The sequence below is a fragment of the Lynx canadensis genome, chromosome A1 (genome assembly GCF_007474595.2).
Source record: "Lynx canadensis isolate LIC74 chromosome A1, mLynCan4.pri.v2, whole genome shotgun sequence".
NCBI classification, from domain to species: Eukaryota; Metazoa; Chordata; class Mammalia; order Carnivora; family Felidae; genus Lynx; species Lynx canadensis.
In genome coordinates, this window is record NC_044303.2 from 18,024,872 (window position 1) to 18,029,574 (window position 4,703).

The following is a 4,703-nucleotide window of genomic DNA, read 5'->3' on the forward strand; positions in this document are numbered from 1 at the left end:
TACAACTCGTAAGGAGACTAATCGATATTCAAAGCCTCCCAACAAAGAGAAGTCATGGGCTAGATGCTGTCACGGAAGAAGACTGCCAACATTAAAAATAAATAAATAAATAACACGAATTTTCAACTCTTCCCCCAAATTGAAGGCGATAACATTTTCTAATTCATGCTATAAAGCCATCATTACCCTGATAGCAGACCCAGCAAAGAGGTTACAAGAAAAGAAACTATAGAATCAGTATCCTTTTATGAAGATGGATGCAAAAATACTCAACAAAATACTAGGAAACTGAACTCAACAGTAGTATATTAAAAGACTATATGCCATGGCCAAGTGAGTTTTACTCCTGGAACGCAAGGATGATTCTACGTACAAGAATGAATCACTGTAGGACACCGCATCAACAAAACGAAGGAAAAACTGCCCACACGATCATCTCAACTGAGACAGAAAAAGCACTTGACAAAGTAACAATGGCGGCTCGCTTTCTTTGGGACGTGCTATGTGCGAAGCTCTACATTAGGCATTTAATAATGTTTTGAATCCCCAAGGCAACACCCTAACATATGTAATATGATATTATTGCATCCCTCTTACATAGGAAGAAACTGAGGTTTGTTCTTCAAAAACTGAAGTAATTTGTCAAAATCATATATTTACAGTAAGGAGTAGAGTCAGTATGTATGTTCTAGCTTCTCATGTTACAAAGCCTAAAGCATTTCTACTGTGGTTTGTGGTTTTTGCTTCTGCATCTAAGGAGAATCAAAATGAAGGTACCAAGAGCTGATTTGCAAAAGTCACTACCCAGCTGATGGGCTTAGTAAAATGGCCTTTGGGCTCTTCATGACTGTCCCCATCCCCACTGGTAACAAAGTGCGACGATTTTGATCGCGTGTTAACATTCGTTGCTGAAACGGGGGCCCGGCCCAATTCACTCCAAGACTGATTTCGGACGGCTGGATGTTGTCGCTTCCCTTTCCTAGTCTGTCCAGGACAAGAATGGTTCATAGGGGACCGGCCGCCTCATAATGGAACAGCATCACAGCGGCTGTAGAAGCAACAGAAAACAAAAAGGAAGTTCGCAAATTGAGAAAGCTGGGATCAATTTGGTCTTGACTCAGAGTCATACTCTGTCTCTCTAAAACATCAGTGCCAACTCACTGAACTTGAGTTATAAATAAAAGTCAGAATTAGAGTTCCCAGTTTTTTTTAATGAGTTTTAATAGGTATATTGTTTAATTTCCCAGCAAATTGATGAAATGCAGACTTGCTAAATTGTAAAAATGCCTGTGACATTTGTTTACTTGGACTGTTACAAAAAAAGAGCTCTTTTGAGATTTATCCCTTTTGTAGCAAAACTGAAAAATACGCTTCTGCAGACTTCAGACTTTGTGCATCTTAAACTTTGACAATCACTTTCGAACCTGTTACCTTTTAGCGCCACAGCGGCTGGGGAGGCAGTGTACCTGTTGGGCCAGGAGACCCTCTTTGTAAAAAAAAAAAAAAAAAGAAAGAAAAAATTAATGTTTATTTATTTTTGAGAGAGGGAAAGACAGAGTGCAAGCTGGGCAGGGGCAGAGAGAGAGAGGGAGACACAGAATCCGAAGCAGGCTCCAGGCTCCGAGCTGTCAGCACAGAGCCCAACACGGGGCTCGAACTCACGAACTGTGAGATCATGACCTGAGCCGAAGTCGGACGCTCAACCGACTGAGCCACCCAGGTGCCCCGGGAGTCCCCCCTCTGTAAGTGACATTTCCAGGCTGGGAAGTAGAAGAGAGTAGGAGAGCGGAAGGGTCCGATTTTTGTGACAGTCGGGGGTGAAGGGACATTCGCTTAGCCCGGCAGCCTGGGTTTTCCTCAGACTTAGAGATTGGAGACGTCTGGGGAGCAGATGCTAGCGTGTGAACTAGTTTTTACTTAGGTTCCATTTACTGCCCTCTGCCCTCTGCCCTCTGAGAGTTTGACAACGTCCCTTCTCTGCCACTGGTAACATGCATAGAGATCGTAAGAGTGACAGTAACAGGAGAAGCACTCAGTGTTGTTCAAGCGATTAAAGCACTTCAATGCTCTGCTTGATGCTGATGCTGGCTGCTGTCTAGAAGCAGGTTAAGTATTATACCAGTTCCCTAATTCCAACTTATCTTACGTGAGCCCGGCCTAGTAAAGATAAAGCCCACCTCCCTGAAGAAAATGGAAGCTTTAAAAAAGGTAGGAGGGGGAAACTAAAGAAAGAGACAACTTTTGTTTATATTTCACGCCAGGTCAGGTGACTTCTGCTATCTTCTCTAGGCTGAATACTTTAACCACGGGAAATAGAGCTGCCTGCATTAAGCAAGAATTTTCCTATCACTGAGAAAATCTGCTTATTAAGTTTGCCAGAAGCTGTCCTGTCTCCCAGCCAAAATGACAGCCCAGTGAATCCTAGGCCACTGGGTGTGGGCGGCTTCTCGGGTTCTCATCTCTGAAGGTCGAGGGTGCAAGTAGGTCACGGGCAAAGGCATTGGTGACCTCTTTTCAGCCCTGCCTCCAGGTTGAGGTAGTTCAGGTTCTTAAGATAACTTCTGAGGGCGGGGGGGGGGGTGGGACGGGAAGGTAAGGGGAGGCAGCGAGTTAGCAGGGAGCCCCCAAAGCCAGGTATCCCTGATCACCAGCAACAAGGGCGAGGGAAAAGCTCGCTCGTGCTAATTAGAACCCCATGTTATGATCCCTTCCCTACCAAAATATTTACTAAGCCTTTAAACCAAAGGCTGGCAAATCCCCAAAGATCAATTCTGCCCTCTGGGATTTTTTCAAACTCCGTCCCACCCTTGTGAGTGGTCAGAGACGTTGTCCCTGCCTGCAGAGAGTGCTGGTCCCCAGCCCCCAGTCATGCCATGGCTGCCTGCGTTTCTCAGTTCTGACCATTAGTGAACTCGGCTGTCAGCAGTAACTTTTGTTCAAGTTCAAATCTGGAAATATCTTTCCTTTATTCTCCACTTTCCCTCAACCCACTGCACACTCCCCTGTCAAAGAAAGCCTTTGTATAGCCAGAAGGAAAAGGCTGCTTCAGAACGGTCCCCATGCCAGGGGGTGGCCGGCATTCCGCAGAATGGAAGAGGAATGTGCCCTTTTTGCTTGTATAACCATCGTGTCTAAAAATAGCAAATACACCCCTTGCCATACTGGTGATACGCAGACGCATGGGTGATGAATAATCACATTGACAGTCATTTTGGGATAAGCGAGAGAGAACAGTGAGTAAAAACTGATCCCAAAATACAAAAATGAGTATCACAAACCTCGAAAGATGTTTTCATCGTAAAACTGAGGTTTTTGTTCCTTGATCAATTCCTCTGCGCTTTTATTCTTCATTTCTTAAAGCCTGGAGAATTGCCCTCTTTCACACCTTCTGTGCAACAACCTGCTCCGTGGGAACGCTCACAGTCCAGGGAGCACTCCGAGGTGTCTTGACAGCCGGGCTGGAGGAGAGCCCAGGTCTTCCGAAGGTGAAAGAGCTGTGAGCCCACATCCTTCTGGTAAAGACGCTTCCCCTACACTTCACAACAATAAACCCACTTTCACAATATGTAGCTTAGATTTTCAGGTGACTCTTACAACAATCATTTCTCGCAACCATTTCATTGTGAGTTTAGGATATTCCTACTAGCAATTCACTCGTTTTCAGTAAATGGGAAAAGCAAAGCAAGAAATACTCAATTGAAGCGGAAAAGTACATAACTTGACTTCTTTTCCAACTGACTACCGACATGTTTTTCTCCTCCTTTAGATTACAAGCATAAACACTGATATAAGGGCAAGCGGCTTGCCTTTTGGGTCTAGAGTGTTTTTGATGATAACAGCACAGGGAGCCCCAGGGTGGAATGTCTTAGCAGCAGTTAAAGGTTAACAAGATGAATCGATAGGCCCATTGATGTCTCTGAAGGAGGAGCCACATCATGCAAGGCAGGTCCAGGGGTGAAGTTACAGGAACCTCCCAGCCCCTCTCTCCAAATTTCCAGACACAGCAGGTGTCAGTTACATCTGCAGCCTGGGACAGAAGCCCAGCCAAGTCACGGAGTAAAGGATGTTCAAAGCTGGAAGGCACATCATAGACCACAGAGACCAACTTCCTTAACTTACCGCCTAAGGCCTATGTAACGTACCTTTGATTAGGTGCCAGAATATTTCCAAGTATTCTATACATTGTTAATCATTTTCCTATACGTTATATCCTTTGTTTCTCCCCCTAAATTTGAACTGCCAATGTTTGTCCCATTTTGCAGTTGAGGAAACCGAGGCTTGGAAAAGGTGACTGGCTAGTTCTAAAGCATGGAACGACGGGTAGGTGGGGCAGAGACTTGAGGCTCAGTTTTATAAATTTGGGGCTCTTGCCACTGGGTTATGCCACTTTGTCGGCACCTCGAGCAGGATATCCTCCAGGAAACATTTACTGTATGCTTTCTAGATGTCTGGGATCGTGCATAGCTCTGAATTCTGTGCTCCTGCTACATCTAGGTCATTAATAAAGTGGTGTCGATAAATCGCAATGGACTTTATTTTCTGATCATTTTCAATTTCATTAGGGAAATTACAAGGACTTGGATTTTTTTTCCCCTTCGTTTTCCTGTGTAGGTAAGGAGTCTCATTTTGGCTTATCTCATGAAGTTAGTACCAATGCACCTGACACAGACAATCAAAATCTCCGGGGAGGCACCCGGGAGAGT

At 44.8% G+C, this 4,703-nt stretch overlaps 1 long non-coding RNA gene across 1 annotated transcript; it reads right to left on the bottom strand.

The window, feature by feature from the left end:
• Window positions 1-635: 635 nt before the first annotated feature.
• LOC115510038 lies at window positions 636-3,453 on the bottom strand. The gene is made up of 2 exons (XR_003967580.1): window positions 3,279-3,453; window positions 636-1,048 (listed from the first exon to the last, which is right to left on the bottom strand). It is a non-coding gene; the product is annotated as an uncharacterized LOC115510038 (long non-coding RNA).
• Between the last annotated feature and the right edge of the window lie 1,250 nt (window positions 3,454-4,703).